Source organism: Ambystoma mexicanum, chromosome 9 (genome assembly GCF_040938575.1).
Source record: "Ambystoma mexicanum isolate Mex_15411 chromosome 9, UKY_AmexF1_1, whole genome shotgun sequence".
NCBI classification, from domain to species: domain Eukaryota; kingdom Metazoa; phylum Chordata; class Amphibia; order Caudata; family Ambystomatidae; genus Ambystoma; species Ambystoma mexicanum.
The window spans coordinates 812,548,465-812,573,578 of NC_090931.1; positions in this window are offsets into that span (position 1 = coordinate 812,548,465).

Here is a 25,114-nt window from a genome sequence, read left to right on the forward strand (position 1 = left end):
CGGTTGCCAGAACCTGTTCCCCCCCTGTGTGTGTGGGCCGGTACGGCGCCTCGGGGGGTCCATGTCCGGGCTGCACCCCCTCGAGTACATGACTGCTGCTGGGAGCGACCGCCCGAGACAGCGAGAAGTGGGCGAGACAGGGCCGAGGACGACAGACAGACAAATACGAACATATCGGTGTGATTCTGTCATTTATCAACAGAACCCCGTAAAAGGCAACTCCCACAAACACGGCACTCTTTGCCAGCACACCAGGAGGACACCAAAACAACAAGGAAGTGTTCAGCGCTTAATATTTGATGGACATGAATATTTGATGTCCTCTTCTAAAGAAACTATTGAGCGTGAATTATTGAAGTCTCTTGGCAGAAGCTCCCAGATGTGTGCGATTTGCTCTCTCAATTTACACGTGTCAGACAGGCTTTTGCGAGGTAAGTGCGAGCGCATCATAGCTCCTCGTGTGACGGCCCTCGATCGGGGCACTAGTATTCTTTCGCTGGTTGTGCAGCGTTTTCCTTTGAGTCCCTGGGGCTCGCTCTTGCGACCCGAGACACGTCTGAATTCTCCTTGTGCTCGGTGTTTGCGTGTGACAAAACCTCCGAGGCCGCAGGCCTTCTTCCGGCCGTCCCTGCGCGGCCCAGGATAAGGCTTTCCGACCGGAGACCGGGGCTTAAATTACGCGGGCGGGCGGACAATGGGAGCCCCACAAATCCTGGAGCCGCGTTCACTCGGCGAGGGTATTCTCTCACAGTGCTCGCTCTCACTGGACCCTTCCCAAAGCGGCGTATATGCGTGGATGGCAAGTAAACACACGTGGCGGAACTTCCGCACATCTGGATACATTCACCAGAGGAACTTTTACATTAAATTATACAAGTACCGATACATATATAATGCAATTGCATATTATATATATATATTACATATATAAATATAAATATAAATATATATAAATATAAATATATATATATATGTAATATTGCATTGAATAATATTATATACATGTATGTCGAACTTTACATAGAAAAATGTAATGTTATATATTACTCGCATGGAAGGAACGGGTTGTATCACAACGTTAACACTAGCCGTGCAATTTCGCTTAAGAAGAACATATATATATATATATATATATGTTTGTTTATGTTGAAGTTAATTTTCTTTTTGGGCAAGTGTATTGAAAACTGTCGCCTCAGGGGAGTACAGCATTTCAACTTTTTGTGCTTTGATGGGTCGATGGTAATATTTTTCCCGGATCACTAACTTAGCGTGTTCTCGTCTGCAATAATATATTTAAAAAAAAAAAAAGTACGAACCCTTGCAAGAATTGAGCGCGCGTAGCTCGCTGGCCGGTTGTTTAGTCTGAATCGGGAGCACGCCGCCGCGTTTTCCTGCGCCGCTTTTTCGTGATTTTGTGGGGGTTTTGATCGCTCTTTCGCCTGCACAGCCTCCCCTTGTAGGCTCTGTGCTGCTGGTCCGGGACGCTCCAGGATTTGTGCTCTTGGCCTCTAATGTATCTACGCCCCCTGGTCCCCGAGAAAAGGCAGACCGGCCCCCACTGCCGTGGCCCTTTTCCAGACCCCCGGAACGGCATCACCTTCCGCTCGGAAGACTCCGCTCGGAAGACTCCGCGGATCCGCGCCGCCCGACCTCCACAGCAGCACCCGAGCTGCCACGGCCCCGCAGTTTAATGCCATTTCTGGAAAAAGACACCGCTGTACGGCCCCCCCTCTCACCCAATGTCATGGCGTATGGTGCCTACAGTCTACTGCCCACCAAAGCCATTGTATTGGGTACGATTTTCCTTGAAACTAGTGTGACCCACTCTGAACCCGCTTCCAGCTCCCAGTGAGCCTCGCAAATATATGTATCCTATTAACAATTGTAAAACCTGCCTCTTGAATTATTTATATATGTTTCTACAATTGGAAATAAGAGTATAAATATATATGTGCGTGTGTATGTGTTTTTTAATAACGAAAGAGTAATTTATATTACAGTTGACGAATGTCTAATGCTCTATTTCTAGAATTGTGTGTGTGTGTGCGCGCGCTCGGGTATGTGTTATTAATGCTATTTTTCTCAGCAGTATTATGGCAGTACCTAGTATTAATACTATCGGTATTATCGTTGTAAGGCGAGAGGCATAGATCGTTCAAGGAGTAGTTGAATCGAGTTGCCCGGTCCTAAAGCGCCCAGAACCCGCGACGCTTTACAGGGGCTCGCGGGGGAGCTTTGGCTGCGTTAAGGGAAAAGCGTGGCGAGACCGTGCGCCCACGGAAATGGTGTCTTGCCTCGAGGAACTTCTTGTAAAAAGGGCGCTTCATCGGGCTGAAGAAAGCAGGGGAGACCTCAACCCTCCAACTTGGTCACGCGGCCCGCTGGTTCCCTCGGAATGCACACAGAAAAAGCGGAGGAATCCCCCAAAATTCGGCGCCCTGGAAGCTGCCCTCCCCGTGCAGGCGAATGAGTGGCAGCAAACCCACGCCCGGCTGCACAGGGCGGCCCCTCGGCCTGTTTACCTCCGCCGGGAAGCGGCGGCGCGACCACCAGATTGCGGCACTGTGGGCGGAGTCGGCGTCGAGTTGGGATTCGGGGCCGGTCGGAGGACCTGTCCTGTGGAATACACACACACCTTAAAGAGCAGGAATGGGATCTTTGGGGCCGATCGCCTCCCATTTCCTATAATCAGCTTTGCAGAGAGTGCGCAAGGACATTTGGCGGATTCTGCTACTGAGGGAAAGGTTGGCTAGTCGATCACGGAGGCTCTTGTGGACACAGGGTTGTTGCTTCGAAACAGGTAGCAGGGTGGATTTCGAACAGCTTTGCTCTTTCCCAAAACCTACGTGTATTTTGTGCTGGAGCCCTCCGGTCTGAGGCAATCGCAAAACAGCGGAACTTCTTTTGTACCCGGCCCGACACCAGAGAGTGCATAGCATGCGAGAGTAGAGCAAAGTAGGAGCCACTCTCCAACACTTCCGTTGCATTCCCTGGAACCCGCGGCGTCCCCCACCGGCAGCCTCCCTGTCCGCTAAGCGTGGCTTTTTTGAGCAATGACTGACAGGATGTATGTTTTTGTTGTTGTTCCTTTAAACTGTAGGAAATCAGGCCCTTTCAGTGTTTGCATCGAAATGGCTCCATCGTGTGGCAAAATCTTGCATTGTAATTCTCATAAACGGGTCTGATCATAAAGGGTGTGCATCTGCATTTTGCCGGGTTGGGGGTGGGTCTTTCGCATTGTGGCTCGCCAGATTTTACGGCCCAGGACTCCCATGACCCCTCACCAATGGCTAGGCTGGTTAAGGATAAGTCTGGCAGGAGACAGGGCTCTGCACCCGTTGGCACTCCAGACGTTTTACCAAAGGGTGCAGAGCCCTGTTCTTCTGTGATCTCTTCCCCTGTCTCTCACTTTCTTACTGTCTCCCTTTTCTCCCCTGGTCTCCCTGCCCGTGTTTTCCCCTCACACTCTTTTATTTCTCCCGTCTCTTGGTTTTCTCCCCTCTACGCTGTCATTCGCGGCTGTCTCTCTCGTTCTGTCTTTCTCTCTATCAGTTTCGTGTGCAGTCTCTATTCCTGTGTTTCAGTTTCTTTGCCGCTCACGCTCACCTTTTTTTCTCTTTCCACTTTCTCTCTTTTCTTATTCTCTCTCTTTCATTGTCGTGCTTTCACACTCCCCCTCTTTCTCTTTCTCCTCTTTCTCCCCTCTCGCTTTCTCCCTGCCCTTCTTTATATTACAAGTTGGGCATTGCCATGGCCCTTGTGCCCTAAACCCGGTGTTCTATTGTTTGCTGACGTTCTGCAATGATTTCCTTGGGTCCTGCAGGGGTGAGATGCTTTAAATACCCCTACCCCTGCCCCCCACCACCCCACCTGTGGATGGACAATGAACGCCACTCGTTGTTCTGACGCCACAGTGATTATAACATTATAAAATACTGTGACAAATGTAGGTTCTCTGCAAAACAAAAGAGTGACTCCCTCCAGCCCATGGGGTTTCAGCCTGCCAAGCTATTTCAGAAGCGGAAAGACCACACGCAAGTCTGGCTCGCCGCCAGAGCTTAGCATTCCCGCCATCACCGTTCGGTCCAGCTAAATGCAGGTTCTCTCCGTCAAGTCAATTCATTATACAAAATAATACTGTTGATATTGAGGCAATGGTGCATGTCTCGGCGGGCCCTTGCACCCAGTAACGGCCTGGCAGCCGAGGTAAGAGGATGCAGTCCAGGGCAGCACAGCTGGTGGCTGGACGGGCCACTGAGGCACGTATTACCACTATGCCACGTGCCTGGGTGTAGACAATGATTGGTGGAGCGGAGGCCCTCATTGCTACCTGTGGGCCCCCATGGAACTGGTCAATATTGGAAGTAATGTCGTGGAAGGCACTGGGGGCGCATGTGCAGTGCCCTTCCAGTGCCCGTCCAATCATTGCAATGCAATAATGTTCTCCCAGGACCCACATCCTTGGTTATTCTCGGGCCCGCCGGCTCAAACTTTTACCGAATGGCAACTTAACGGAATGCATGTTCACAGACTTTTTAACCCCTTTATTAATATTATTATTTTTTTTTTACCACAAATGTTAAGTATGGGTAAGGTATATGGAGAGGGGGGTATTGAAAAAAGAGGTAACAGCGAAAAAAATCGATGAGGTTGCTATTTGGAAAGAAAAAAAACAGCAAATTCTTATAGATCCCTCAAATGAGCCTACCTGAGCAGTGCAGGGTGCACCTTTCCTGCTTCCTCAGCACCCCAAGAACCAGCCCATATATCATTGCTGGGGTTTGGACCCCACATGTCCATATAACCTGGTGTCTACGCCACTCAAGTGTGATTGCTTTTATTTTTGGTAATTTCTTTTCGCAAGGAGCACAAACACGCCATTAAAAAGATAAAAAAGAAAAGACTCAGCGGGCTGCCACGGAAACAACAAAGGGAGCTTTTTCAAAAGACAAGTCCCCTTTCTATTTCCACGCTGGCAGTTAAGTTGAAGGTGGAGGCACGTGTGAAGGATCGTAATGACAGGTGCGTTTTACGTTTTGGGAGCAGAGGGCGGGCGAGACAGGTAGAAGCAGAGAGCAGGGGGTCACAGCCGCCCCTCCCCCCAGTCCAGAAAGCGGGCTTGAAATAACAGAGAAAGCCCACACTCTGAGCTTAGTGATTGGCTGCCACAGCAGTCCATGGCGCGAATTTCAATACTTATAGAGTCAAGAAAATAAAAATGCTAATGCTACAACTTCTCTCTCTCTCTCTCTCTCTCTCTCTCTCTCTCTCTCTCTCTCTCTCTCTCTCCCCCTCTCTCTCTCTTTCTCCCCCCCCTCTCTCTCTCCCTCTCTCTGTCATGTATCTGTTGGACTTTCACTCTCTGCCCCTATCTTTTTCTCATCCTCTCTCTCTGGGAATGCAGAAAATGTGATATGCTCTGAAAACCTAAAATATCAACTGGTTGTGTTTTGTTTTATCACTAAACAAATGATGTGCCTGCCCTTATATATCTGTGGCAGTCCATAAAACCATCAGTGGGGTGAAACCAATGAAATCACCCTTTCCTGCTCCCTCCCCCTCGTGTAAAAGTCTGGGGCCCTTCTATAGCCATACCATAGGGGTTATTGTGATTGGAGGGAAGCATAAGACCTACGATGAGGAGGAAGTGGGAGCATCGAAGGGGGGCGAGCCATTAATGGTGACCAAGAGCGTAAACCGTGAGCATATGCACACAATCCTAAATCAGCATGAGGTCATACACAGTAAGGGACACGTGACCTTATGAATCAGCTGTGTGCAGTAGGTATTAGCGGGCAGGGACAGCAAGAACATGTGCAGCTATATTTAAGTAGTGAGCAGTCAAGGACAATGGTGGTAGGACGGGCAGCTACGGTGCTATTCCACGGGTGGAGATTATCTGGAGAAACGTCTGTTCCTCCTCGTAGACCTCTACTCCTCATTCAAGTCGGGGGCCTGTACGACTCCCCGAAACATAGTTAATTCCAAGTCCCTCACGGATGCTTCTCCTGTGCACATGAGTGTGGCCAACTGGTGAAGATGTCTGGTTCTACGTTTTCCCCGTTACTCTTGATGTGTGCCATCCTCCCAGGATCAGGCCTGCTCCTCATATGGACTCCTAGGGCATCAGCTGTGGGCACAGTTACCTCTGATGCAGGGTTCCCCCTCCAACCCATTGCGTGACGAGGCCCCTGTCCATCTTGAGTATCTAGCAGAATCCACAGCTGGATCTATCAAGATTATCTGACTCTGAAACCCACATGATGGACCTGCTGCATCACTTCAGACCCTCCTCCAACCGCCCCATTAAAATCTGGATGTCGGGCCCGCTACGGCAGTGATCTCCCAACACCTGGTCCGTTATATTTGTTGTATACCCTAAATTGCATCTCAATCTCTACATCAGCGATGTCAGGAACTAAGCACTCGGAGCAACATAAAATACCTCAACTCAGCACCCGATAATACGTTCTATTGTGCAAGAACTGGTTCTATTGAGACTTGACTATGTAAATTCCCTACGGGTGGAAATCCCAGAAAACAGATTGACCAACCTGACGGCAGTCCAAGCCATACCAGCATATCAGATCTCATGTGCTGTCACTGGGACCATATTTCCCAGGTCCTAGTCTCTGAACTGTCCTCTCATTGAAGCCCAATTCATATTTAAGAGGGCCTAATCCTTAGCGCCATTCACCCTGACTGCCCCAGAAGTTCTCTATTTCAGGGGCCGTGGAGCTTGGTGGAGCTTGGCAAGGCGGAATAGAACTACGCCTGGAAATCCTGATCTTCCAGAGTTGGGAAACACTGAAGCAAGTGGGCGGAGAATCGAAAATCTGTTCCTCCAGAATTACGCTGCACTCTGTCCTTCATTAGACCCCCGAAGAACTGAAATCTTTTCTTTTCGTGAAACAGGTATTCCTCGGTCCCCCCTTTCCTTCCTAAGCCAATGTGCTGTCTCTGCTGAACACACTCCTACCAAGAACACATTGTGATTTTGGTGCTAGTTTCCGCCAGACTGCCAACTCCTTCACCTGTGACTCCACCTCCTCTTCCCCAGACATTCCTGCTTCCTGAGATAATGTCTTCTCCCACACCTCCCTCTCCCATTCCTCAACCCTTCTTCCTGTAACTCAATGCCTGCATTGTCACAGGTCCTCCTATCACCCCAATCCCTTCCTGTTGTTCCTTCCCCTTCCTGTTGCCCACTTTTTTCTCCTTTTGTCCCCGATCTCCGTTAGCTTATCTGGTCTACCTCGATCCCATTCCTCCTTTTGAAATTGTTTAGTTTACACCCTGTTTGCATTTCCGAGTGAGCTACTAGATGCTATTGGGGATCTGATCTTCCCATCATTGTTTCTTACTCTGGATACCAAGGACAGTGATAGCTGGTGAATTATTTCCCTGGGGAGGTGTGAACATATTCCCCTGAAGTAACGCCAATGACTGAGTGTAGTGAGAGAGCCTAAACTAGGGTCATTTTTGGGGTTCTCCCTGACAATAGTTTTAACATAGTGCATTGAAAATGTGATTTTTACCATGCACAATTTGCAAACAAAAGGGTAAAAAGACATATGATGTGCTGTCGGTTCTGTAGGGTAATACATGAACAAACCCAGTAGATGCAACATCACTAACAGTACACAAGAGGATCTTTCAATGCATTTTCACTATCCCTGTGCCCAGAAAAGATTCCACCACTACCTCTGTAAAGTATGTTATATGCCAGCGTTGCCACTGTAAACCCTTTTCATGCTGGCTATATCCAACATATACCCCAATGCCACTGTAAGTCTGACATTTCATGCCGTCTGTGTACAAGATATAGCACTATAGCCAGAGACTCATATATGTCAGGAATGTCATTGAAAAAAACATACCGTGATGGTGCCTCGCCTGCCCCCCATGCGCATACACAAAGACATACATTCATGCACACACACAGACATGCACACCCCAACAGTTCGTATGGCGCTTCCCTTTTTACTGCCTTGTCCAGAGCCTGGTCCTCAAGCCTATATCATGCATTCACCATGAGCGGATGACAGAACCCTTCCTGAGTTTCGCCTCCACATGCCCCAACATACAAGGAGAGCATTTAGGAGCATGTACATAGATGCCATCTTCCACTGTGCAGGACAGCGAAGTGCAGCCTGTGAGTAACGGGAGAGGACCACAATGCCCAGTATCCACCAGAGGACTGTGACCAAGAATGAACACACCAGGAAGAACGTCATTATCTCATTTAATGATGACATTCTTTTGTATGGTTTTTATGTCACTCAATATGTGCTTCATGAGCAAATATACAATGAATGTTTTCGTTCTACTGTCCCCCACTAGTATGCTATGTTATCGCGACACCTCTTTGTTTGTTTACACGTGGTGTGCATACTCTTGTTTTCCTATGTACAGCAAAAGGACACCCCATTGGGCTTGTTCCACGATTGTTAAAACTACAGAAAAAAAAAGTATCAGATTAAGCAAAGATTCAATGACTGCAAGGGATAAAGTCACTACACAAAGCCCCCATTCGCAAACTGTAGTAGCCCCAGTGTGCGACGGGGAAGAGGCGTGTTGCAGCCCGTGGACTCCAGGCTGGCCAGGCAAGTGTCCAGTGCATGCCCATCTCCAGATAGGCATTGGCCACCTGCATGGGGAGGGCATGGAGGGGGCGGGTCTAGTCACTTACAGTGCATGGTTTACATGTCTGCCCCTATTTCAAGGGTGGGCACGAGTACTTGGGTTTAGAGCACGGCAAGGCAGGCAGGGTCTGCACTGCACTTTCCCCTGTGCCGGTCGGTGCTGGGGTGACTATGCGCTCAGTACCCCGCTTGCTGGGGGTGCACCTTGTTGCTTAACATCACCTTCTCCCCATGGGCATCTGGAGATATTCTGCATCCTGCCAGCTCTGCCAGCCGTTTACATGTCGCTGATTGGACTCCCTTTTCCTCTGAAAGTTTCCCTTTTTCACAGAGTACTGGCACGGGCAGGCATTGCGTGCACACTCACCAGGGGCACTTATTTGATGTGTTAGCATTTGTAAAGTGTTCCATTGCTCCAGGTGTGGCCAGATAGCGCGTAGTGAGCATTCTGCATTGCTTTATTGCAGCTAACTGGGGTTCTGCGAAACCAGTATCTGAAACGTAGCAATCTCACGGACAGTGTGATCACAGTATTAAGACACCATCTTAAAACGGTTTGTTTTATTTCTAATGCGCACCAGACCCAAGGGTATTAGGGTGCAGAGGAAGGAAAAGAGGACTGTTCATCTTAGGTTACATTGCTGTGCGTTACAATACAGAAAGATAATAAACAATAAACAATGCTGGTCTATGTCATACAAATGAGCAAGTTGGAGCAGAGAACATCAATCAACTGTTATATACAATATAAACAATTATGAGCAGAAGAGGGCAGTAGTAAGGCAGTGAGGTAGAGGGTCAAGTGTCATGCTCCTTAATCCATTGGATAAGGTTGTATCTGAAGCGTGGGTAGGGCATGTCTCCTCTTAGAGATGGTGGGAGTGAGTTCCAGTTTTGGGCGGCTTTGACCGGGAAGCTACTGCCACCAGTCTTCATACGTTTGAATCTGGGCACTTGAAGTAAATTGGTATTGGCTGTTCTGGAGGGGCGATTGGTGGATTGTCTCCGTAATTTGGATGTGAGGTATTCGGGGGCGGCCATATGTAAACATTTATGGGTTAAGGAAGCTGATTTGAGGAGAATTTTATCTTTAGTGGAGAGCCAGTTGTTGGCTCTTCTAAAGTCAGATATGTGGGCTTTCTTGGGAATGTTAAGGGCTGCTCTCAAGGCATTGTTTTGTAGGATCTGGATCTTGTTGGTAATGTATTTGTTGCAACCTATGTAAAGGACATTGCAATAATCCAGTTTGGATAAGACCAAGCCCCTTGCTAAGGTAATGCAGTTGTTGGGAGTGAGTAATGTGTTAGCTGCTCTAGCTTACAAGTGTAGGCAGTGGCCGAGGCCATGGAGTTTACTTGTTTTTTGAATGTGAGAGTGGAGTCTAGGTAAAAACCAAGAGTTTTCACTTCCTTGACTACTGTGATGTTGTTGTTGTCTACAGTGAAGTTGGAGTAGAGGTGGCCTAATTTATTGAGGTTCGCTGTGGTGCCCAAGATGAGGAGTTCCGTTTTGTCATCATTCAGGCATAGTCCATGAGAGGCCATCCATGCCTGGATGATGAGATATACTCTGTTCACAAAGGCCAAATCTTTGTCATAATCTCCCGTCAACGGGATGAGGATCTGTGTATCATCTGCATAGTTAGTGTAGGTGATATCCAGGCCATCAAGATAATCGAAAAGGGGCTTCGTGAATATGTTTTACAGAGTGGGCGAAACACATGAACCCTCAGGTACACCACACGTGATGGGAATAGGGTCTGCGGCCGCTGTAGGTGCGAAGACCCACATAGTTCTATTATCTAAGAAGGACTGAATCCAGCCTATAGCTTTTTGTGAGAAGTGGGTGGCAGAGTCTAAGTGGTGGCAGAGAGACTTGTGATCAACCAGGTCAAACGCCGCTGAGAGGTTGAGCAGCAGGAGTAGTGCTGTGTTACCGTTGTCTCTTATGGTGTCTATTTGTGCTTTAAGGTCAATCAGTGTGGTTTCCGTCTAGTGTTATGGTCTAAAACCTGACTGACATACTCCTAGGAGGTAGAGTGGTAGAGTATCAAAAGAGTTGGCTGTTGAGCTGGAGTGGGTGCTGAGTATAAGTAGAGTTGTGCGAAGAAGTTTTGGTGTTGGGCTGGGCACTTAGGTTTCTAGTCAGGTTATTAGAGCAGAGGTGTAAAGACTTAGCTGTGGGTTCGTAAATTTTAGGGAGTCTGGCGTGAAGTTTGAGGTTTCTTTGAGAAAGATTTCATGTCTGGCAATCTTTATGTTTTTAGGAATGTTTGGGGGTGTCACAAACGCCACGGAGGGCAGCGTGTGAGGCATGTTAACATCTATTGAGATGAGAAAGTGTAGGATAGTCCTCAGTAGGACTGTATAGGTTTCTGGCAAATACATAATTTATGTATTGGTGGGCTGACTAGTGGTGGGGGGCCCAGGTATATAAGGTCAGCTCAGGGGGGGCACTTCTGCCTCTATTAGGGTAGGCAGACAAATGGCAGCGCGGTAATCACAACGCTATAGTGCAGGCAGGGATGGCGTGGCAAGCATCTGTAAGCAATTTAGCAGCAAAAGGTTTGCCTGAATGCCAAATCACAATTCGGGCTAGAATACAATGTACCAGCATGTAATAGCAATTGTGGCAACAGGGTCAATCTAGTTTCAAATATCACAATTCGGGATAAAATACAATGTACCAGCGTGTAGTAGCAATTATGGCAACAGGGTCAATCTAGTTTCAAATATCACAATTCAGGCTAAAATACAATGTACCAGCATGTAGCAGCAATTGTGGCAATAGGGTCAATCTAGTTTCAAATATCACAATTCGGGCTAAAAAACAATGTACCAGCATGTAGCAGCATGACTGTCAGTCATTTTGGCAATAGGGTATGGGTGTGCTTAATGTCGACTGTTATCCTTTCTGAGTGTGTGGCGCCCATTACAATATCAACATTATTTGCTCCAGTGTCTCCAATAGCCATGAATCACAGCGATAGGGACTCAGGTTATTGCCCTTAGGGATTTTGACGCCAGTGACACCCTATTTTAAAACCTGCTAGTTCAACTTGCAATGGATTGTCATTGATGTCATTAAATCATGTCGAATCGGCTGTTTCGGCTTGAACAACAATGGATTCTTTCTTCGACTCAAAACCCATGAAACCGATTTAAACAAAGAGTTACAGTGGTCAGAATTTGATAAATACACCCTGGTGCTCCACGGGTCAATTCGCACCTTCGAGTTCTTTGTTTTCAAACGGCACTTATTTTGTATTAGTGGTCTCTGTACCACTGTAAGATGGCTACCGTGTTATTCAGGACAATGCAAGATGGTTTCTTTCACATCCCAAAATGGCCCCATGTCACTGTCCAGCACGTTGCCGGTCTGGTCACATGCCATATCTTCATGTAAAAGATGGCTGCTTGTCCGTTCGGGTTGAACTCAATCCCCGCACAGGTTTCTCTTCCACTCCCAGGTGTAGTGTAAATGCGTCCCTCTTGAAGGTAAAGGTAAAGGTAGTTCTGCAACTACACTGTGCCGTGCTTCTCTGAGCCCCCTTCCTTGTACTACGGTTGAGCATGGATTACTGATGACTATTCCATCTTGGCTTTTCAGATGGTTACAGCATTCCGCGTTGGAGCGACAATTTTACTACAATGAGCAACCCAAAGCAGTAAAGTCAGTCAGTGGTTTTGTTTGTATTTGTCCTGCTGGACCTGTGATAACTGGTTCCTCAGGGCATCATTGATAGTACAGCGGAACTTAGGTCGGATTTGTGTTATCGAAAATTGTGATTGGGAACTGTTCGATTCTTTTTTGCAGACTCCTACCAATTTGTTGGGATATGGAATGGTTGGGGGAAGCTCCCTGTACTACACAGAATAAGTGAAGTTTTGCAAGATTGCCTCTGGCATGTGCTCAATTTAGTAGGTCTTCTAATTCAGTCTTTTTCAAATTTTTTCTTAATATTTTCAAATTTTTCTTATTTTTTCCTAATTCTGTATTTCGTTTCTTTTTCCGTATTTTAGTTATGCTTGTCTTGACAGATACCATTATGACATCTATACAATTTTGACATCTCCTATGAAGCTTTTTTCTTGCCTGAAGAAGACTGAGCCGTGTGTAAAGAAGACCGGTGGGGGGGTCTGTACTTCTGCTCTCTATATGGTAGAGGGGAGGCACAGAGGACCCCAGCCAAGATTCTCTAATACGGTAGCGATGGGCGAGCAATCAAGGCCTAGCTTCTCAGGAGGTGATGCAGGCTGGTTCTTAAGTACAGGGTATCCCCAAGCCCCCACAAAGGAATGTCCACACACTGTATTACTGAAAACACAGTCTTTATATAATTAATATTCAAGGGTTATGTACACTTATCACAATAACGCACTTTGTGCTCAGGAAAATCAGCAATGGTAAATATCTACAATTCTAAAGTGGTACCACTAATATTAGACCTCATTAAAGTGCATTCACAATACTGTAGAAATGGCACACAGATCAATAAGAAGGAAACCAGCAATAGAGAGAGGAGAGATAACAGAGGGTTGAAACAATAGGCAGAATACTGGCCCTTGCTACTGGACACAGTTCTGTGTGGAGATCCCCCCACCTGGGCAACCTGCAAAATAAAGAGATATAACACCAGCCCAGTCCAGATATTGTTCAATAGTCTATTTCTCTCCTATAATGTTTTTACCCCCCCAATGTACCTGGTGGAGCCGAGTTCCTCGAAAAGGCGTCGACAAGCGTCGAGGGACTCGCTGTTCGGCGACGGGGAATCGACGGCCCTTCTTGAATGCCTTCCTTTTCAGGCGGGAGGCACGGGGCGTCGAACGTCCGTCGACAAACGAGGCCGAACGTTGTCGAAGAGGCGGCAGCTCCGTCCGAGCGGTGCTCGTCGGCGTCGGGGCGTCGGCGTCCTGCAAGGCGGAGGTGTGCGGGGCACCTCGATGACAATAGTTCTGGACCGCAAAGATTGTAGAGACGGGAGCCCAGCAAGGGCGTCGAGTCGTCCGAGTCTTTGGGGTCGTCGGGTGGCGGGAAACCCACCGGCAGGTTTCTCCTCGGCGCGTTGGTCGTCCTCGACTTTCTCCGGCAGGATAAGCGGTCGACGATGCGGTCGAGAGAGTCCTTCGATTGAATGTTCTTAGGCAATGGAGCGGACGGCTCCGGTCGTCGGCGGCACGGCGTCAAGTGGTTCCCACGGCTGGGCAACACAACTTCGACGGGCCTCCAGCGGTTACACAGACCTGCGAACCCTGGTCGACGGCAATGGACTTCGACAGCGTCGAGGTCCGGGTGCTTCCCTTCGATCTCCTCGGCGGTCCCGTCTCGGGTCGGCAGCCTTTCGAGGGTCTGACTTCCAGGGCGCTTCGGCGAAGATTCAGCGGTGCTCGATGGTCCCTCGGAGCACGGGAAGAGGGCGCCTTACCAGGTCCTCTCTCGGGTCAGTCCTCGACGATTTCGACAACCTTCAGTTCCGTCGAAGCAAATGCCACAGCAAGTCTTCTTCTTCCAGCTGGACGTCGAGGGTCAGCAAATCCAGTTACTCTTGAGTGGAGACTCAGCTTCTGAATGCTTCTGAACAATTTCCAGTGGTGAGAGGTCCCCAGATATACTATTCTGTCTCTCATCCACACTGCTGGCACACACACAGCAGCCAATCACACAGAAGGGCATTCATGCAGTCAGTCAGCCAATCAGGCACACAGTGCATTCAGGCCACACTCCTCCCTTTCAGACACTCACAACAAGGAATGTGGATTGGGACAAGTACCCAGCCATTCAACACTACACACTGCATTCAGGCCAGTTTCGGGCAGGGCTGTCTCAGTCTTTGTCTCTCATGCCAGAAACCAGACAACCACAACAAGGAGTGTATATTGGTCACACACTCCATTCACCCAGGTCCCACCCACAGGAGGTACCCACAACATACAGTCACTGGGAAGGCTCCAGTCAGTCTAGCTGGGCCTTCACAACAACACCATATATGGAACTTCCACCCAACAGCCAGTCAGGGGGAAGGGACAGAGTCAGGGCTTCCCAGGACTTTGGGAAAAACAAGATAACAGGCAATAGAAAGCAAGAGGCCACAGGGGCCATCTTGTTTCCTATCAGGAATCAACTGATTCCAATGGCAGGGCCTGGGTATCCCAAAATGGAGGACACCCAGAGCACCTGTCAAATTCAGCATGGAGCTGCCACCAGCCCATACCCTGCTCTGTGGGCCACCCACAGGTGCCCAAAAACATACACTAGGGGCACAGGGTTGTACCCCTACCCATGGGTGCCATAAGGGTATCCCATGGGTCTGTTCACCAAACCAAAAGAGAGCTGCACTGCCAGGAGTCCCTCATGGACTCCTGGGCAGAAAACATGACAGAACACACGGTAAAAACAGAAAAAGGACAAGGATTCAGAGGCCCTGTCCCTCAGATGCATTTCCGGCATCACAGTCGCCCCCCCCAGACTGAGGTGGAGGGTGCCTAATCTCCCACGGGATAGACACCCTCATCCAGACGGTCAACATACCTTCTGGAAAGGCCATCTGCATTATCGTGACTCTTCCCTGGTCTGTGCTCTATGGTGAAGTCTAGCCCTTGTAGGCTAATCGACCACCTGAGCAATTTCGGATTCTCACCCTTCATCTGCATAAGCCACTTCAGGGGCTTATGATCTGTTTGGACCTTGAAGGTGGACCCCGTAAGGTAGGGCCTAAAACGCCTAAGGCTCCAAACTATACTAAAACATTCCTTTTCAACAGTAGCCCACCTAAGTTCTCTACCCTTGAGTTGTCTACTGATGAATATGATAGGATGTTCTCTCCCTTTGTCATCTAACTGGGACAAGACAGCTCCAATTCCGGTGTCGCAGGCATCCGTCTGGACGATAAAGGGTCGGCTGTAGTCAGGCGCACTCAACACAGGTGCCCTACACAGACTTTCTTTCAAGCCATCAAAGGCCCTCTGACAGTCTTCAGTCCAATTAACCTTCCTAGGCTGTTTGGGTGAAGTTAGAGCTGTCAGGGGTGCAGCTATGGTTCCATAGTCTGCCATGAAATTGCGATAGTACCCAGTGAGGCCCAAAAAGGCTCTCACCTGGGTTTGAGTAGTGGGAGTCTCCCAGTTCTGTACGTCCTGTACTTTACTGGAGAGAGGTTGGATTTGACCCCCTCCTACCTCATGACCAAGATAGGTAACTTTCCCCTGAGCTATCTGGCACTTGGTGGCCTTGATAGTGAGGTTAGCCCTTTTCAAGGCCTGCAACACCTTATCCAGATGTGTCAAATGCTCTTCCCAGGTGGAACTGTAGACGGCAATGTCGTCTAAGTAAGCCACACAAAAGGCTTCCAGCCCACTGAGCGCATGGTTGACCAATCTCTGGAAGGTGGCAGGGGCATTCTTCAACCCAAAGGGCATGACCCTAAACTGGTAGAGTCCCTCAGGTGTGGAGAATGCCGTCTTTTCCTTGGCATGGTCCGTCAGAGCTATTTGCCAATAGCCTGAGGTAAGGTCAAAGGTGCTCACAAATTTGGCAGCACCTATAGTGTCCACGAGCTCATCAGCCCTGGGCAATGGGTGCGCGTCAGTTTTGGTGACGGCATTGACTCCTCGGTAGTCCACACAGAACCTCCAATCCTTGGTACCCGCCGGGGAACTTGCCTTGGGGACAAGGACCACTGGACTGGACCAGGGACTGGTGGAGGGTTCAATAACACCCAGATCCAACATCTTGGCGACCTCAGCCTGGATGTGGTTTTTGACGGTATCTGACATACGATAGCTCCTGCTTTTGACAGGCACACTGTCACCAGTGTCAATTTCGTGCTTACACCACGGTGTAAGGCCCGGTGTCAGTGAAAACAGAGGGGCATACTGCTGGAGCAAAGCCCGGCAGGCCCTCTGCTGCTCTGTTGTCAAATCGGGAGAGAGTTGTACTCCCTCCACTGAGCCATCCTGAGGGTTGCTATGCAGCAAATCAGGAAGGGGCTCACTCTCATCCTCTTCTTGCCCTGAAGCTAGCAAGAGACATGAGACCTCTGCTCGCCTGTGGAAAGGCTTGAGCCTGTTGACATGGAATACCTGGGGGGCTACCCCAGAGGCTCCCATGTCCACCAGATAATTGACTTCGCCCATCTTGGAGATGATCCTGAAGGGTCCAGTCCACTTGTCTGCCAAAGCTCTAGGCTTGGTAGGCTCCATCACAAGGATTTCCTGTCCCGGAGTCCAATCCACTTGCGAAGCTTTCAGGTCATGCCAGTACTTATTCAATTCCTGGCTGGCCTTGAGATTTGCTGTTGCCTGACCCATCATTTGTGTCATCCTCCGCCTGAGGCCTAACACATAGTCCCCCACTTGCTTGGCGGGACCTGGAGGGGTGGCTTCCAAGCCTTCTCGGATCAAGGCGAGGGGCCCCCTCACGGGATGTCCAAAGAGTAACTCAAAGGGGCTGAAACCAACACCCTCTTGAGGTACCTCTCTGTAAGCAAACAGCAGGCATGGCAGGAGGAGATCCCATTTCCTCCTTAGGGGCTCTTCCAAAGCACCTAGCATGCCCTTGAGAGTTTTGTTAAATCTCTCAACCAGACCATTGGTCTGGGGGTGGTAAGAGGTGGAGAACTTGTAGGTTACCCCGCACTCTTTCCACATGGTTTTCATGTAACTAGACATGAAGTTGGATCCTCGGTCAGAGACAACCTCCTTGGGGAATCCAACACGGGTGAAAATGCCCAGGAGAGCCCTGGCAACCACCTTGGCAGTAACAGTCCGAAGGGGTATTGCCTCAGGGTACCTGGTGGCATGATCTACCAAGACCAGGATGAACCGATGTCCACCTGAAGTGGGAGGGTCAAGGGGACCGACGATGTCGATGCCCACCCTCTCAAATGGTGTGCCAACCACTGGTAATGGCTGCAGTGGGGCAATGACCCTGCCTCCAGTCTTGCCAGACAACTGACAAGTTGGGCAGGTCCTGCAGTGGGACTCCACCTCTACTCCCATCCGTGGCCAGTAGAAATGGGCAGAGAGCCTCTGCTTAGTCTTCTTGGTCCCAAGATGACCAGCCAAGGGCACCTCATGCGCCAACTGCAGTAGGAAGGGCCTGTAAACCTGGGGTACCACCAACCTCTTGCGGCCACCAGGTTCGGGCTTAGTGGGCTCACTAACAAGGAGCTCACCCTCCCAATAAATCTTGAATGTCCTAGGCACTTCACCTTGTGCCTGGGACAGGGCCTGTTTCCTCAGGCCCTCGAGAGAGTGGCACTCTCTCTGTCCCTTACAGAAGTCTGCCCGGGAGGGTCCCCCTTCAGCTAACAAGCATTGAAGGTCGGGATGATCCTCCGGGTTGAGAACCTCTCCCACAGGAGAGTCTTCTGTCTCTTCTCCCACAGGAGTTGAGTTTGGGTTTTCCGCTGGACCCAGCCCGTCCGGAGCATGGATCCCATTGGGTGCTGTCGGAACAGCAGGAAGAGAAGGTGTTCCCTCCACAGAGGTGGCCTTCTTGGTCTTCCTTCTTCTTGCCTTAGGCCTCGCCTTTGGCTCGGATACCCGACTCACAGCCAGACCCGGTGTCACCTGTGACCTAGTGACTGCAGCAGCAGTCATGGGAAGACCATCCGAGATCAACCCCAACTCTACTAGATCATTTCCTAACAGAATGTTAGCAGGGACATTGTCCTGAACCAGGACAGGAAGCTTTGCTGTCTTGTCTCCAATCATGAGTGTGACTAGGGCTACAGGCGATAATTTGGGAGGCCCACCAGCTAACCTGGTGGTTCTCAGAGGAGCACCTACATAGTCCTCTGGCTTGAGCAGGGTCCTGTCCACCACTGTCATGCTTGCCCCAGTGTCTCTCAAACCAGTAGAAGGCTGGCCATTCAAGAGGACACTTCTCAAAAATCTACGGGTGTTCTGTGGGATAGTCGCCAGTACTTCTGCGTACTGGTCCCAGGCCCCAAGGGACACTAAGGAAATCTCTACTGGAGCACCAAATGTGATTCCTGTAGAGGAGGGGAGGACAGTGGCCTCCACCTCAGACACGGGGTAAGGGTAGGTCAGGCTGACAGCCTGTACTCCAAGTGCCTTACCTTTACACTTGGGGTCACCCCTTTTGTGATCCAGAGCCCCACAATCCCAACAAGTGCCAGGAGTGCGGGGTACGGTACTGGAACCACTGGGAGCCTGCTTTGCAGCAGGTGGACCACTACTCTTATTCCCACCCACAGAGGACTTATCCCCACTAGATTTTTGGGTCTTAGGAGAGGAAGGTTTTGGTTTACCCGACTGTGACTGCTTTTGGGACTCCTCAGCTTTCTGAGAGGCCCCCTTTTCTTTGTCCTTGTCCTTCCCACTGGAGTCCTTAGGGGACACCCGGTGGGAGACCCACTTGTCAGCCAACCTAGCCAGCTTAAAGGGGTCCAAAATGTTCTGGTCAGCCACATACTGACGCAGCTCTGGTGAACAGGCTTCAGAAAAATGCTCAAAAAACAAGAGGTGGGACAACTCAACAAAAGTTTTCACCTTGTATCCATCAATCCACCCCATCATGTTCATGTGCGCAGTACTCACCCAGTCAACCCAAGACACATTCTCTCTTTTCTTAAAATCCCTGAACCTTTTAAGGTATTGGGTAGGTGTCTTGCCAAACTTGGCAATCAAAGCAGACTTCATACACTCATACTGACCCCTTTCCTCCACACTCAGCTTCAGAATACAGTCATATCCAGTTTGAGGCACTCTGCTTAACAAACACTTAGCCCAATCTCTTTTATCTACATCATGAATTGCACAAGCCATTTCAAACGCTTCAATCCATTGGAGGATATCTGAACCCTCCACAAACACACCAACCAAATCTTTCATAAACTTGGTGGCTGGGGACCTGCCACTCTCAATTGGTCTAGCTGAAGTCTCCACTCTAGCTCTCTCTAGCTGGATTCTCTGACATTCAGTGTCCTTGTCTTTGAGCGCAAGATCCCTATTCTTGAGTTCCACTTGCTGTGCCAGCTCCTCTTTCTTAAGCTCAGCTTCTATTTCCAACTTGCGATATTCAAAGGCCAATTTCATCCTTAATAACTCAAGTTCCATGGAATTGCTGGGGTTTGGAACAGAGGCAGCAGGAATGGTGGCATTCCCAGAAACAGATTCAGCGACAACCCCAGGGGCAGAGTCCTCACTGGTTGCATCCCCCCCTTCATCAAGAGTTTCACCATCAGTCTGGTAATCCACCAGGGCAGCTATCAGCTCAGCCCTAGACTTATCCACAAAGTCCAACTCCCTGGCTTCACAAGCACTCTGGAGAGCCTCTAAGCTCATCCGAGTCAATTTACCATTTGCAATGGGCTCCATTGCCTGTAATGCAGTTATTTGGTACACACCCAAACCTTAATCTAATAAAGTGCGGATATTTTGTAAGTGGCTCGGTTATACACTGAGTCTTAAAACCATAAGCATCCCACCGCTGCCACCAGCTTTGTAAAGAAGACCGGTGGGGGGGTCTGTACTTCTGCTCTCTATATGGTAGAGGGGAGGCACAGAGGACCCCAGCCAAGATTCTCTAATACGGTAGCGATGGGCGAGCAATCAAGGCCTAGCTTCTCAGGAGGTGATGCAGGCTGGTTCTTAAGTACAGGGTATCCCCAAGCCCCCACAAAGGAATGTCCACACACTGTATTACTGAAAACACAGTCTTTATATAATTAATATTCAAGGGTTATGTACACTTATCACAATAACGCACTTTGTGCTCAGGAAAATCAGCAATGGTAAATATCTACAATTCTAAAGTGGTACCACTAATATTAGACCTCATTAAAGTGCATTCACAATACTGTAGAAATGGCACACAGATCAATAAGAAGGAAACCAGCAATAGAGAGAGGAGAGATAACAGAGGGTTGAAACAATAGGCAGAATACTGGCCCTTGCTACTGGACACAGTTCTGTGTGGAGATCCCCCCACCTGGGCAACCTGCAAAATAAAGAGATATAACACCAGCCCAGTCCAGATATTGTTCAATAGTCTATTTCTCTCCTATAATGTTTTTACCCCCCCAATGTACCTGGTGGAGCCGAGTTCCTCGAAAAGGCGTCGACAAGCGTCGAGGGACTCGCTGTTCGGCGACGGGGAATCGACGGCCCTTCTTGAATGCCTTCCTTTTCAGGCGGGAGGCACGGGGCGTCGAACGTCCGTCGACAAACGAGGCCGAACGTTGTCGAAGAGGCGGCAGCTCCGTCCGAGCGGTGCTCGTCGGCGTCGGGGCGTCGGCGTCCTGCAAGGCGGAGGTGTGCGGGGCACCTCGATGACAATAGTTCTGGACCGCAAAGATTGTAGAGACGGGAGCCCAGCAAGGGCGTCGAGTCGTCCGAGTCTTTGGGGTCGTCGGGTGGCGGGAAACCCACCGGCAGGTTTCTCCTCGGCGCGTTGGTCGTCCTCGACTTTCTCCGGCAGGATAAGCGGTCGACGATGCGGTCGAGAGAGTCCTTCGATTGAATGTTCTTAGGCAATGGAGCGGACGGCTCCGGTCGTCGGCGGCACGGCGTCAAGTGGTTCCCACGGCTGGGCAACACAACTTCGACGGGCCTCCAGCGGTTACACAGACCTGCGAACCCTGGTCGACGGCAATGGACTTCGACAGCGTCGAGGTCCGGGTGCTTCCCTTCGATCTCCTCGGCGGTCCCGTCTCGGGTCGGCAGCCTTTCGAGGGTCTGACTTCCAGGGCGCTTCGGCGAAGATTCAGCGGTGCTCGATGGTCCCTCGGAGCACGGGAAGAGGGCGCCTTACCAGGTCCTCTCTCGGGTCAGTCCTCGACGATTTCGACAACCTTCAGTTCCGTCGAAGCAAATGCCACAGCAAGTCTTCTTCTTCCAGCTGGACGTCGAGGGTCAGCAAATCCAGTTACTCTTGAGTGGAGACTCAGCTTCTGAATGCTTCTGAACAATTTCCAGTGGTGAGAGGTCCCCAGATATACTATTCTGTCTCTCATCCACACTGCTGGCACACACACAGCAGCCAATCACACAGAAGGGCATTCATGCAGTCAGTCAGCCAATCAGGCACACAGTGCATTCAGGCCACACTCCTCCCTTTCAGACACTCACAACAAGGAATGTGGATTGGGACAAGTACCCAGCCATTCAACACTACACACTGCATTCAGGCCAGTTTCGGGCAGGGCTGTCTCAGTCTTTGTCTCTCATGCCAGAAACCAGACAACCACAACAAGGAGTGTATATTGGTCACACACTCCATTCACCCAGGTCCCACCCACAGGAGGTACCCACAACATACAGTCACTGGGAAGGCTCCAGTCAGTCTAGCTGGGCCTTCACAACAACACCATATATGGAACTTCCACCCAACAGCCAGTCAGGGGGAAGGGACAGAGTCAGGGCTTCCCAGGACTTTGGGAAAAACAAGATAACAGGCAATAGAAAGCAAGAGGCCACAGGGGCCATCTTGTTTCCTATCAGGAATCAACTGATTCCAATGGCAGGGCCTGGGTATCCCAAAATGGAGGACACCCAGAGCACCTGTCAAATTCAGCATGGAGCTGCCACCAGCCCATACCCTGCTCTGTGGGCCACCCACAGGTGCCCAAAAACATACACTAGGGGCACAGGGTTGTACCCCTACCCATGGGTGCCATAAGGGTATCCCATGGGTCTGTTCACCAAACCAAAAGAGAGCTGCACTGCCAGGAGTCCCTCATGGACTCCTGGGCAGAAAACATGACAGAACACACGGTAAAAACAGAAAAAGGACAAGGATTCAGAGGCCCTGTCCCTCAGATGCATTTCCGGCATCACACCGTGTAAAGTGCACAGGCCTATTCCAGCCGAAACTCAAGTAGGCAACACCCAGATTGGTCATCCATACTGAATACTCCTTGTTGGGATAGATGGACATTGATGACCATACCTACCTATCTTTAGAGTGAAGTCGGCACAAGTTAAAGTCAATGGTGTTGAGCTAAAAAAAAAATGGCATGTCCAAGTGTATATAATGAGCATGTGTTTTACACTCTTGCTTGACACCACAGCAGGATGTTGTGTTTTAGTTTAGTTCTGTCTGCACATTTGTGAGCACTTTAAGGTGGTGTGTTGTTTGGAGGTGGGCACAGTGGTGTGATCAGATTTTATTTAGACATTATGTTTGTGTATCTGTGCCTCGGTGATGCATTGATTTTGTCTTATACTATTTTGAAAACAGTGTGTTAGTGTATTTATCTCTCTTCCTTGTATTTGTTCTATTAAATGTATTATGTAAATAAATGTTGCATATCAACTTTGTGCAAATAAAACTTTTTTCATTTAAGAGCATGTGTTGGTCAGGATTTGATGTAACATTTTCAAATATATTGCAACACTTTCCTTTTGTGTTCAAGATAGATCCACGTTTGAGTTCCTATTTTTCAATAATTTGATGTGTCGTACCTCTTTTGTGTGTGTGTGTGTGTGTGTGTGTGGTTCAAGCTAGACTTTTCAGGGATTTGCTGTTCCTGATGGACGGGGCATCTCTACATTGGAAAGGAGTGGAGGGGTTCATGCTGGTCTTAAGACCAGAATTTAATAATGGATTCATTTTCAGTAATGACGGTCAACATTTTGAGGTGCTACTAGCCTTGTCAAAATCACATGCTTCTAGTAAGGATTATAAAAAAGGGGCGACTTACCGGGACAGGCAGCAGAACTTATCCCATAATAAAACATTCATAAAACAAAATAGCTGTAATGATGAGAGTGAAACTCCACAGACCCCAGAGATGGTCATCCCTACATGGGAGGTGCCAGATACGGGGGAGGTGGCCCGCATTCTTGCTTACAGCATGTGCTAAAGTTTAAGACTGAAGGAACGCCATAGAAATTAGATGTCTCTAGGAAAAGGGGAGGAGGTCTGTGCCATTTTAGGCTCACTCAGTGGATGGCTTACAAGACCGAAAAATGTGTGGGGTTGCTTGTGTTTCCGTGCAGCGGGGACCTGACCTAGCAGTTTGTGGGGGGCGGATCCCATTGGTGACAGAACCTGACTGATTTGCATATGGCTGGAGTCCTTTTGCAACGGCACAGACGGGCTAAAAAACAGTGGTGTGGATGGTTACCCAGAGCAATGCCAGTGGTTCAGATTAATTTGAATCCTTCCACACATCAGTTTTTTCGTTTTAGTTTGTCTCCCTATGTGAGAGAGGGTATGCCCAGACGTGGGTCCCCTGCTGGCTGTGCAATATGAATCCAAGCTCCACCTTACTGAGAAGGCCAAACAAGGCCAAAACATGTCTGGGGTTGCTTGTGTTTCTGTGCAGAGGGGACCTGGCCTAACAGTTTGGGCTGGGCTGCTCCCATTGGTGGTAGTACCTGTCTGATTTGCATATGGCTGGACACCTTTTGCAATGGCGCAGACAGGCTAATAAACAGTGGCGTGAAAGGTTGCCCAGAGCAATGCCCGTGGTTCAGATTCATTTGAAACCTTCCACCCAACACGTTTTTGGTTACTCTACAGTGAGGCCAATGACTTTCAGGAAGAAGCCACAAAATTGTCTGTGTTGTCTCTGTGTGTGGTCTCTTATATGGACACACAGGAAGCGAGCAGACCCAGGTGACTATGCCTTCTGACTTTTGGCCTCAGATAGGGAGAGAGACGAGAAGGGATGTTCTCACAGCTTTGTGTTTGGCTGGGTAAGAGGCAAAACGTATTAAACAGGCCAGCCACTTTAGAATCATTGGCAATTGTGCAAGCCCCCGTAAAATGTGTAGGGATGACATTGTCCCACGCCCCCTCCACACTTCAGCCAAATGGTGGTTGTGGATCATACCACAAGTGACACGGGCACAGCACAATGCCTTTCACTTCCACAACTGCCAGTGCAGTGACTGGGGTTGATTGGATGTGTTCACACAGGAGGTTTTCAAAAGAGGCTGCTCTGGTGGGGTGTAGACTGTTTGCATGCAGGAAGATCAGGTGCAGTTACTAGGATGTATCATACATGTGAATAAACATGTCGCCCATGTATGATAATGCCTTCTTGCCTCTTTCTTTCCGAATGTCTTTTTCGTTTGGTGGCCTGTGTATCTCTTTTTATTGAACATAGAATTGGTCCATAATGCAGCCATGTTCATTCTTGGTCTGAGTCATAGGCCTTGGCACAGACTGAGGGCAAGAGAATGACTAATGTTATTGGATGGCTCCCTGGTAAATAATTCTGTGAGCATATGAATGTGGGGCTCCTGTCACACTCCCCCCTTCCCCATGGTCTGACCCCCAGCAAGCAGTCGTCTGTGATTGAGAACGCTGCAGACAAAACATTGTATTCCGGAGTATTCTGAGTAACCACATTGGCTGCCCCGTTGTCAACATTCCGACTGTACGTTGCTACTTACAAACTTCTTGTGTTCTCTTAATTCAGGGGTCTGCAACCTGTAGCTCCTTGGATGTTTTGGACTGTGTCCTTTATGTTCCCTCACCACTGACTATGCCGG